General features: G+C 43.5%; 1 pseudogene; it reads left to right on the top strand.

Annotated features, from left to right (window-relative positions):
* The first annotated feature begins 1,790 nt into the window (after positions 1-1,790).
* LOC126282532 (5S ribosomal RNA) lies at positions 1,791-1,909 on the top strand (annotated as a pseudogene).
* Positions 1,910-12,419: the final 10,510 nt, after the last annotated feature.

A 12,419-nucleotide genomic window follows, 5' to 3' on the forward strand; every position in this document is an offset into this window, starting at 1 on the left:
TTTTAGGCCGTTTCCCACGCCCGACTATGTAAATACTGGGCTCCTCGTTCCGCCTCAGTTATAGTATTCGCAAACACTTCGAAAACCTTCTTTCACATTGAGAACACTAGTAAATGCAAACAAAACCTGTACATTCAATCATTAGCAGCTGACAGGAGGGAGGTGGGGGAGGAGAGTGGTCGTACGAAGGGCTTCTGGCCGCTCTCTATCACGAGCACTGCCCTCTCGACTCTGTGCACGCACTGGGTAATGCAGGGAGAAAGAACAAGAATAAAATCCCAATACGCTGTCTTTTCAGACAACGAGGTGCTCGCCGATGTATATGGCAATACTCATTTCACTTCCATTTGCGGCTACCTTTGTTTTTTGTGGTAGGCAGTCATGGAGCAAGGCGTTTAATAGATTGTGGGCATACTTGGCACTTAAAGAAAAGCTGACATTTGTGATAACATTACATTGTTCAGCTCGTAGCAGTATTTACATCTGACTTCTATTTTTTCCACCCCCAGTTCTTCCTGCACACAGGTTCCATAAGATCGTCTTGTAGAAGATATCAGTTTTCTGTGTAAATTGAAGGGGATTGGGGGGGGGGGGGGGGAGAATAGAAAGGAAAGGGACGAGACAGTTGTCAGCTGTATCGGGACTCCTTTCTTAATAAGCGGCAAGGCAACGAGTGAAAAATGCTTGCCGGTCAGGGATTCGAACCTGAGTTTGGGTCAACCGCGGAGTCCTCACATGCACGATAAACACTGTAACACAGTGTTTAACGCAGCTGCCTAGGAAGCAGGAGATCCTGTGTTCGAATCCTGGTCTGGCACACAGTTTCATTCGTCGCTGCAGATTTCGCAAGAAGAATCAATGCAGTTGACATTAATTCGCCCTTCTCTTTCCTTTATGTCCTCCTCCTCTCCACCTTCAATTTATATGTAATTTATCACAGCTGCGGATTCCGAATGGTGTCTATTCTTCTGGACATGTCCGAAAGAAGACACCACGCATTCGTATCATTAATTTTCTGTTTCTTTTATGGTCTCTTTCGTTTCCTTATGACAATTGCAGGTAGCTTACTTTAGCATTAAAACTAAAGTAAATAAATAGATAAACAAAACTAAAACATGATTACTATTATGTTGTTCACGATTGAATGGCTGCGCATTGTCGGTGAATGAGTAGCCGATGGTGAAAAATGTGTGTAAATCAGTATCTGGACGGGAAGCGTAGTAACAGGAGCTTAATGTGCATTTCATGGGAGAGGGTCTTATATTTTGAATGGGAAGCTGGAGGTTTCAAATGGGAGTTGGAGAGGTAGGTAACGGAGCCTGTTTCACAAGGGAGGGAGGAATCAGTATACTGCAACAGGTAGTAACGATCATGCAGGAAGCCGGAGTTGGTAAAATTTGATTGAATCTTCTTTCCAAAGGCAAGATCGCATTAATATTTCTTTATTTGGAGCAACCGGTTTCGACACACTCCTCTGTCTTCTTCAAAGTTTTTGTTACTAACTGTGTTTATTTTGAGCTGGAACCTCCGACAAGTTCTCTTGTAAATAAAATGTAACATATTATGCAAAGGCTTGTCATAAATAAAACACTATAATCCAAAGTTACCTTGTCCACTTGGCCATGCCCATATATGAAGCGCTCTCAGATGATTGTTAAAGTCGTAAGAAACACAGTCCACAATAAAATTCACAGTAGCACATCTGTGTACGTTAGCTGAATATATTCTAATCACCACACAGTGTTAAGGTACAACTGTTCTACCTTATATGTCACCTAAGGTGTATCTTCGCCAACGGCGTTGCCGCAGTGGTAGAACCGGTTCCCATCAGATCACAGAAATTAAGCGCTGTCGGGCTTGGCTACCACTTGGATGGGTCACCGTCTGGGTCTGCCAAGTGCTGTTGGCAAGCGGGGGGAACTCAGCCCTTCTGGGGCCAATTGAGGAGCCACTTGATTCAGAAGTAGCGGCACCGGTCACGGAAACAGACAATGGCCGGGAGAGCAGTGTGCTGATCACACGCCCCACCATATCCACATACGATGACGTCTAAGGGCTGAGGACGGCACGGCGGCCGATCGACACAGTTCGGTAGTGTTTGTTTTAAGGCGGATCTTCAGTGATTAAAACATGTCCAGCTAACGTACACAGATGTGCTACTGTGCTACAACAGCGAGGTTCCAGCTCAAAATGAACACAGTTACAACAAAACGTTTTGGAGTTCTGATGATGACAACAAAATCTGTTCCAACAGGTTGTTGTAAACAAATGTTTACGCGATCTCGGCTTTAGCAAGCTTTTACTTGGTAAAATTTACCTTAGGATAGGATGTATACCGTGTGGGGATGATGTAAAGGAGATAAGTGTTTAGATGGGTAGCAACGACCTATATTGGGTAATGAACTTTGGCAGAGAATAAATCTAAACACTGTTGGCTAAGGTAAGGATGGACTGGATAAGCGCTTTGTCGGTGTTCTGTGACCACCCTGCTATAGGGATCACATCTTCCTCCCTGGATTCTATCCAGCCCCTAATTAATTTCAGAATAAAAATAATCAGCAATGGCCGTCGAAGACTTCCGGTATAAGGAGTCATCCTTGTTCCGCCAGCGGCCTTGTAAAAGAGGTTAGGGGCTTTCTCTTGTCATTGAAATGATAAACTGCCCTTATAGCGAATAATCAGCTATGATCGAAGCCAATGGAAACGACTGCCAAACTAAAAGAGTGTCATGATTGTCTTCCCATTACCAAAAGATTCCACCTTAGTCCTAATTCGGTTCTCTGAGAGGCGATAGCCTCCCTCTAGGGAGGCGACCACGAGAAAAAAGACCGAATTTCCAATGAATGAGTAATATTCTACAAAACGGAGCATCGAATGTCAAAAATCTGAATCTGATAGGGTAGCTAGTAAGTTTTAAAAGTGGAATGCAGAAGATCAGTCTAGACATAATGAGGATGAGTTAAATGGAAAGAAGTTACGGATTTCTGGCCAGACGAATATAAGGTAGCATCAACAAAAGCAGAAAATGGAGCAACAGGAGTAGGAAGGTAGGGGAGAAAGTGAGTTTCTGTGGACAGTTCGCTGTTAGGATTATTCTCATCAGAAAGAATACACCAATAAAAATAGGCCAGGTGCATACTCAAAGTTACAAGCAGAGAATGAAGAGACAGATGAAGTATAGAAGGACACTGAATGTGAAATTCAGTACGTAAAGGAAGAATAAAAAGTTATCGCTGTATTTGTGAACGACTGGAATGCTTTTTTAGGGGGAGGAACAGCAGGCAGAGCTACGGAGGGACATGGGGTTGGTAGTAGCAATGAAAAGAAAGAAATTCTAGTTGCGATCGGCAATAAATTGCAATTAGCAACTGCAAATAAGTCGTTCAGAAATCACAAAAGACTAATTGAGATCAGAAAAAAATTTTCAGTTATCAATTGCAGCTACACTGTTCAAAAACCACAAAAGGTGGAGTTCTTATTGATAATGGTCAGGAGACACGGTAAAATTACAGTTGAATTACACCATGGAAGAGTACACATTGCGAAATAGGATACTACATTTAAGGTGTAATCCAGGAGCAGATATTAACACAGATCACAATTTAGTAATGATGAATATTACGCTAAAATCTTAGTGAAAAGAAATGGGATACTGTAGTACTTAGGTAAGATAATATGCATTTGAAGTTCTCTAAGGCTGTAGATATTGCGGTAGTGAAAATTATAATAGGAATTTCAGTCGAATAGGAATGGACATCTCGAAGAAGGACATACATAGCAAATGGACAGAAAAAATAGATAAAATGATGGTAACCGTGAAGAAACATTGGTGACAGAAGAAATACTTCAACTAATCGGCAAGGAAGTACGAAAACGTTCAGACGTCTGGAGCTTGGGAATTAGAGGCTGAGAAACTCTCCATAGAAGTATGTCCTATACTCTGGATGGATATAACTTCTGATCTACATGGGCACAGATAATATACGGAAAAAAGATGTTATTTGAAGGTACAGCTGACAAATGTATTTTTTCATCAGACATAGAGCTTGCAAGTACTGAATAAAAAGAACATTTTCAGAAGATAAACTTTTTTGGCGAATGAATTGTCTTCTTAGCGTGGGGAAGAAGGCGTCATCGAACAGCTACGAAAGTTCCTGTTCAATAATGCGACTAGTGAGGAGATCGTGAGCTGGTCAGTCATATTTATAGACAAACCCATACGAAACTTTGCGAAATACAGGGGGAGAAATTTGTCTAGTGTGAGACTTCGGCACTACTCTTCGTGAGAGAATCATGGCCAGGAGCTACCTCCCCACGTCCATTTCTGACCACAGCCATTCTTCACTGCCTCCACGCAGCCACTCGAGGCAATTCCAGGCCAGGCCTGGCAGCCAGACACACAGCTGATAGGCCGATAACCGATTGGTAACAGATATGAACACAGTTTATCGTAGTCTGCCTGACAATGTTCCAGTTACCTGAGTATCAAGAACTAACATGCTTGGAAAGTAACCCTGAGAGATTTTCATTAATACATTGGATATATAATTATTTTCTGGCTTTGATCATAAGAATGAATAGCTATTAGTTTTTAAAAAGTAGCTGAAGTAACTTGACTGAGATCCAAACAGAACTTTTATGCAAGTAAGACTACTTTAATTCAACCTTCGTCTGAGAAGTTCGCTGATTGGTCCGATATGTTAAAAATCACGTAGTCTACGATGAAGCGATCGCACATACGGACTGAGACCGCGCCGCCCCTCCCCCCTGCAACGTAAATGTCTCAAGCGAAGCAGTGACGCTCGCTGCTACCGAGGAAACGCAGTCAGTGTGGTGAGAACTCATGTCACTGAAAAATGGAGCGCGAAACCGAACCAAGTGTTAACATGATTTTTTGCTTCAGATTAGCGGTAACAGCAACGGACGCTCATGGAATGTTGGTGAAAGTGCACAGTGTTGGAGAACTGAGTTGAAAGGCTATGATTATTTTAAGCGCTTTCGAGACGGACGATGTCAAGCATGAGCCGCGTTCGGGTCGACCATCAACGAACACAATCCAGACAACATCGAGGGAGGGCGACGCACGTTCGTGGATTATCAGCAGTTCTCTTTCAGAATGATGGCGAAGAGTTGAAGATAAGTGAAGACACTATTGCTGACGATCATTTGAAAAGGTGGACGGTTTGTGTCCGGTTTGTACTGCAAGTGTTGACAGACGAGCAGAAGCAAACTCTGACGAAAACGTCTGGAGAATTCATCAACATGTGTGACCGGAATCCGCAGTTTTTAGAAACCGTCAGAACAGGATATGAGGTCTCGTGCTGCCATTGCTATCTGGAGACCAAACAACAGTCAACTGTATGATGTTCATCGTCTCCCTCACCTCCCAAAAAATGTCGGCTGACAAAATCCAAGATTAATACGACGTTGAACTCATTTTTCGACAGCAAGGACGTTCGAGGGTCAAACGGTCAAAGCGAAAGTTTACGAGATATTTTTGAAACGGCTGCTGCAACGCATCCGGCGAGTTCGACCAGAACTGTTACGGAGTGGGTAGAGGAATTTGCTCCCCGAGAACGCTCGCCCGCTAATTGCGATCCGCGTACAGGAGTTGGTCGCTCGGCCGCGTAGGTACGTAATTGCAGGGTCAGCCCGGTGGATTGCTTAGTGCAAAGAGTCTGGATCGACTCCCGGCCAGGGTGGACAATTTTCTTCTCTCGGAAACTGGATGTTGTATTGTCTTTACTTCCGTATCGTCCTAATTGGCATTACTATTGACATGGCTGAATGGGCCAATAAAAAAAAAAAAAGAACTTACTCGCTCAACGCGAGGTAACTGTTCTTAACAAGTTGGTTATTCTTCAGACTTGGCGCTGGCAGACTTCTTTTTGTTTCCTCGCTTTAACGCAGCCCTGAAAAGCCTGCATGTCACAAGTGTGGCAGATATCGAAAAACACGTGACAACGGTGCTTCGAGGGATTCCATAAGAAGCGTCTGCTGACAGTATCTAACTGCTACACAACCGATGTCAGACATGTATTGTAGCTAATGGTAATCCTTTGAAGGACAGTAAAGGTATCTTGTTTGCAGCTCTTGTTTCCTTTATTTTCTGAGACCGTTCACTGAACTTTGCAGACGCATTTTACATTAGGCTATATATTTATATTCCTGCAGCTCGACACATAATCTTATTTCGCTAAAGTAATTGTCGATGGTACACACAAGTGCAGTAAATGAAACCAACATTATTAAATTGCATCCCAATGTGGGCCTTAAACTAACTATACCCATAACTACAATAGACATATTCTACTTCGAGCTCATTGTTGGACAGTCAGTAACAGAAGTCTCCAATTTAGTCTGCAGTCGGAAATAAGTAACAGCTATTTACACTACTGGCCATTAAAATTACTACACCAAGAAGAAATGCAGATGATAAACGGGTATTCATCGGACAAATATATTGTACTAGAACTGACATGTGATTATATTTTCACGCAATTTGGGTGCATATATCCTGAGAAATCGTTATCCAGAACAACCACCTCAGGCCGTAATAAAGGCTTTGATACGCCTGGGTATTGAGTTAGACAGAGCTTGGATGGCGCGTACAGGTACAGCTGCCCATGCAGCTTCAACACGATACCACAGTTCATCAAGAGTAGTGATTGGCGTATTGTGACGAGCCAGTTTCTCGGACGCCATTGACCAGACGTTTTCAGTTGGTGAGAGATCTGGAGAATGTGCTGGCCAGGGCAGCAGTCGAACATTTTCTTTATCCAGAAAGGCACGTACAGGACCTGCAACATGTGGTCGTGCATTGTCCTGCTGAAATGTAGGGTTTCGCAGTGATCGAATGAAGGGTAGATCCACGGGTCGTAACATATCTGAAATGTAACGTCCACTGTACAAAGTGCCGTCAATGCGAACAAGAGGTGACAGAGACGTGTAACCAATGGCACCCCGTACCATCACGCCGGGTGATACGCCAGTATGGCGAAGACGGATGCAGGCTTCCAATGTGTGTTCAGCGAGATGTGACCATCATTATGCTGTAAACAGACATGGATTCATCCGAAATAATGACGTTTTGCTATTCGATCACCCAGGTTCGTCGTTGAGTACACCATCGCAGGCGCTCCTGTCTGTGATGCAGCGTCAAGGGTAACCATAGCCACGGTCTCCGATCTGATAGTCCATGCTACTGCAAACGTCGTCGAACTGTTCATGCAGATGGTTGTTGTTTTGCAAACGTCCCCATCTGTTGACTCAGGAATCGAGACGTTGCTGCACGATTCGTTACAGCCATGCGTATAAGATGCCTGTGATCTCGACTGCTAGTGATACAAGGCCGTTGGGATCCAGCACGGCGTTCCGTATTACCCTCCTGAACCCACCGATTCCGTATTCTGCTAACAGTCATTGGATCTCGACCAACGCGAGCAGCAATGTCGGGATACGATAAACCGCAATCGCGACAGGCTACAATCCGACCTTTATCAGAGTCGTAAACGTGATGGTACGCATTTGTCCTCCTTACACGAACCATCACAACCAGGCAACGCCGGTCAACTGCTGTTTGTGTATGAGACATCGGTTTGGAAAGTTTCCTCATGTCAGCACGTTGTAGGTGTCGCCACCGGCGCCAAACTTGTGTGAATGCTCTGTAAAGCTAATCATTTGCATATCACAGCATCTTCTTTCTGTCGCTTAAATTTCGCGTCTCTATCACGTCATCTTCGTGGTGTAGCAATTTTAATGGCCAGTAGGGTAAATATGATGGATGGAAGAAGTGTGTGGTAGTGTGGAAGTCAGGGAGATGGAACTGGAGTGTGGTTCATCAAATGACTTCTGCCTCTGTTTCGGCGGGCTTGATAATTAGGTACTGTAGGTCGCACCATGACTAAAAGTTTAGGTTGGATCAAACGGGTCCTCCAAAGGAATGTTAGAGTGAATGAAGTGCAGGGAAAACTGTGTCTTCTGTGAAATGGAGCAGGTCCATTGTTGGAGATGGCTAGGGAATGTCTTATGCGTAAAGAAAGTAAAGCGGTGGGGAGATGATGGATGCAGGAACAGTCTCGTGGTTAGACGGGAAAGGTGCGATTGGATATAGTTGATAGTAATGAACAAGGGCTATAAGACATAAAGGAAACAATTCAGGTGGATATAGACTGAAAAGCCAAAGAAACTGGTACGCCTGCATAATATCGTGTGGAGCCCCCGTGAGCAAGTAGAGGTACCGCAACACGACGTGGCATGGACTCGACTAATGTCTGAAGTAGTGCTGCAGGGAATTTGCACCATGAATCCTGTAGGGCTGTCCATAATACCATAAGAGTACGAGGGGGTGAAATTTCTTCTGAACAGCATTTGCAAGGCGTTCCAGATTTGCTCAATAATGTTCATATCTGTGGAGTTCGGTGGCCAGAGTAATTGTTTGAACTCAGATTGTTCCTGGAGTCACTCTGTAGCAATTTCGGACGTGTGGCGTGTCGCATTGTCCTGCTGGAATTGCCCAAGTTCGTCGGAAAGCACAATGGACATGAATGGATGCAGTCATCAGACAGGATGTTACTTACGTGTGACCTGTCAGAGTTGTATCTAGACGCATGAACGGTGGTCCCACATGACTCCAGCTGAACACGCCCCACACCATTACAGAGCCTTTACCAGCTTAGGCAGTCCCCTGCTGACATTCAGGGTTCACGGATTCATGAGGTTGTATCCATACCTGTACATATCCATCCACTCGATACAATTTTAAAAGAGACAAGTCCGACCAGGCAAAGTGTTGCCAGTCATCAACAATCCAATGTCAGTGTTGACGGGTGACGCGTAACGCTTTGTGTTGTGCAGTCATCAAGGACTCAAACGTAGACCTTCGGCTCCGGAAGCCCATATCACTGATGTTTCGGTGAATGGTTCGCATGATGACTCTTGCTGATGCCCCAGCATTGAAATCTGCAGCAAGTTGCGGAAGGGTTGCATTTCTTCACGTTGAACGATTCTCGTCAGCAGTCATTGGTCCAGTTAAGTCCCATAGTGCTTAGAGCCAACTGAGACGTTGGTCCCGTTCTTGCAGGATCTTTTTCCAGCCGCCATGGTGTCGGAGATTTTATATTTTACCGGATTCCTGAGACTCGCGTTACACTCGTGTAATGGTCGTACTGGAAAATCCCCACTTCATCGCTATCTCGGAGACACTGTGTCCCATCGCTCGTGCGCCGACTGTAACACTACGTTCAGACTAACTTACATCTGGGAAACCTTCAATTGCAGCAGCAGTAACTGCTCTTACAACAGCAATAGACACTTGTATTATATAGGCGTTGCCGACTGCAACGTTATATTCTGCCTGTTTACATATCTCTGTATTTGAATACGCATGCCCATACCAGTTTCTTTGGCGTTTCAGTGTAGTTGTTTGAAAACGTGTAGCTTTGAAGTTTAAACAAGAGACTTGAATGCCACACATAGATGAAACTGAGGATCATAGAAACTGCGGCAGAATTATACAGGGCGAAGAGAAATGCAGTGTCAGTGCCTGAAAACTAGTATTACGAAGATGTGTGGAACAAAATTTCGTTCCATGTATACTTTTACTAATAAATGTACACCAAAAAATAACAATTTGGCAAGACCGGCATTACTAATCTGGCATCTCGTACCTAATTCGCTACATGTACTGTATGACTAGTAGATTTTATGTAGTTTAAGTGTGAACGTAATTATTTTTATGTTGTAGCAGGTAATTTCGGTTTAGTTCGCCAGAAACGTATCACTTGTCCACCCCATCGCTGTCTTGTTCATCGTACAAAATACTATGATGTGAAGCTGTCTGATGTGTGTGGCTTAAGAAACAATGTATACTCTAGTATTATTTGGCAGTCGAAGATAAGCAAATAGAAACAAATATGCCTACACAAAGAATTGAAGACTTCACTTTTGGAAATTTGAACCCCTCGCTTTATTCATTGCACAAACCAATCATCGCTGTTACAGCTACATGTGACTACAGCGTGACCAAAGTGTCATTCTCTACGTGCATTTTGCGCCGAAAATATCCATGGGACAAAATTTTCTTGTATTCATTTCTGCATTCCCAATGTGCAAAGAATCACACAGCGAAGTCAGAGTACAGTAATTTTTTTTCTTCCTGTGCAACCGTGCAAGGAGGAAACAAGTGAGTCACTTGGTGAATGTCCTACCTCCAGCACCGTCTATACTTGTTAGCCGGCATTTCACACCTTGGAATTTAGTTCTCCCATTCACAGCTCTCAACGAGACACGCCAACTGCCCGCTATTACTAATGTACCACAACAAATCGTTTGTTCACTGGCAGTCTGTGAATAGCACGGTCTGCATTATCGGGCACTGCCAGAAACGCATTCAACTGCCGCCTCTCGGCGTGCATAAAACTGCATTGTGCCCGTGTTTTCAACCCACTGCGTGTTGTCCGAGCCTTAACCGAGGCGCAACTGACAGCCAATGTGGCAACGCTATAGCGCTACGTGACGTACCTCAAATAACAAGTTGTTTTATTCAGTGTGTGGCTGTACGTTCCTTCGTCTGGGAATGTTTTGTAAACCCGAGTGCAAGCTGCTTTTTCAGGTTACATCTGTTTCCATTAAGAGCTTACTTGCTAATATGATTATTTCCCTTTCTTAACTCACCATGAATCAAAACAGAATACCGACTTATCGTTATGGTTCCTTAAAGCTGGGCGGATGTATAATATTAATTAACATCGCCAATGAATTAATTCGTGGATGGATTTTGGAATGCAGTGCGCTCTAGGTACTGGTGTAATAACATTCTCACCAGTCTGACAAGAACACTACCAGAGGAAGGAACGTGCACAACAGGTAATCCCATCACAGCAGTATAAAATGGTCCGAGAAATTAAGCTCATCGTTCTGAGAGGAATTCTAGTAATTCCGACAGGTTCACAGATTACTAATGTCTCTACTGGTTTTTTTCGTATTCAAGATGGTCTAAAAAAGCCACGGAAAGTTATTATATACCAAAATTGTGATAAAAACCAACACTTCGGAATCTGTTAACGAAAACAGAAAATGTTCAATAAATCATCACACACCAATTTAGCTATTATTCTGATTATTTGTTCTACTTGATTTGATTTCTCTGATTTTATATTAAAATCATTATTTGATCTGTAAGATTATACTGCCACCTTTCACAAGGAACAGGTACCAATCTTACGAAGATTACGCTCTACAGAGTTTAACAGGAGTGTTAACACTCTTGGAGATTGAATGTAGTTAGCTAGGATGGCACTTACATTGAATTACGAAAAGAATGAACCTATCCTAACAGAAAATGACCTTACGATAGAGCACTCATGTCAGCACATCAGTCGCACTTTTTAGAAAGCCACTACAGTCTTTGCCGTATGAGGGTGTTTTAGCTGCTCAGTACAAAAGACTCCCTGGAGGCACGAAACGCTCTCTCAATCCTATGGACGCCTGGAGCCTACCAAGAGCTTAGTGCCTTGTTCTAACCGAAGCCTACCGGAGAAACTCGACGAAAAAGTTAGTGGAACTTTCGGCAGCTTCCCATGCTGTTTTCAACTCAGCCAATCGCAGCTCGCACTTTTCAACTAAGGAGGAGGCTTCGTGGCCTACGTGCAATCCAGACAGTATGCCATGTGCGGAAATAGAGCCCAAACGAAAATTACTGATCTTCTACACAGAAATAATAAGAGAAGCTGCACAGATTCTCTACTTACCAAGCAATTTCTAACTAGTCCTTCATCCACACAGCACAGAGATTATTGCAGGGAAAATATGGTAAGAGGGCAGAAGAGGATACCATTGTAAAATATACATAAATGAAACACTTGGCGGCTATAATTAAACTTTCTCTACTTTAGAGGGCCTCCATGAAAAAGACTGATCGTAGGACAATGAAACTTGATGAAAACATTTGTAAGGACATGCAGAAGAGAAGTAATGAATGAATCATTGAAATAAACAAATTAATTTACAACTGAAAGGGAAACATTTTTTAACTGTTCACCTCGTTTATTGTATACTCAATATTGTAGAACACTCAGTATATAGACCCAAAAACAATTACTTGTAGACGACGACACATCAAGAGCTTCGGTGAGGTCCGTCGGAGCTGGTCATAGCTTGGTGAGGAACTGGCTGTACTGCTGTTGCGCTGGCCTTATAAAGCCGACGGAGGCCGGTGGAGTACTCCAACTTTCCCTGTATCTGTGAGGTGACCTCTGCAGAAAAAGGTTCGCATTAGTCTCTAGCAAGTTCTGTTTGTTTTGAAGAATTGTTTTCCTCTTGGTTGCGCCTGCAAGTGATTGTGTATGTTATATGGTACACAGGGGTGTCTTGAGTGTAGTCTGCCTGGCAGGGGCCGTCTGTGGCAGACGTAACAACGT

The sequence above is a fragment of the Schistocerca gregaria genome, chromosome 7 (assembly GCF_023897955.1).
Source record: "Schistocerca gregaria isolate iqSchGreg1 chromosome 7, iqSchGreg1.2, whole genome shotgun sequence".
In the NCBI taxonomy this organism is placed as follows: Eukaryota; Metazoa; Arthropoda; class Insecta; order Orthoptera; family Acrididae; genus Schistocerca; species Schistocerca gregaria.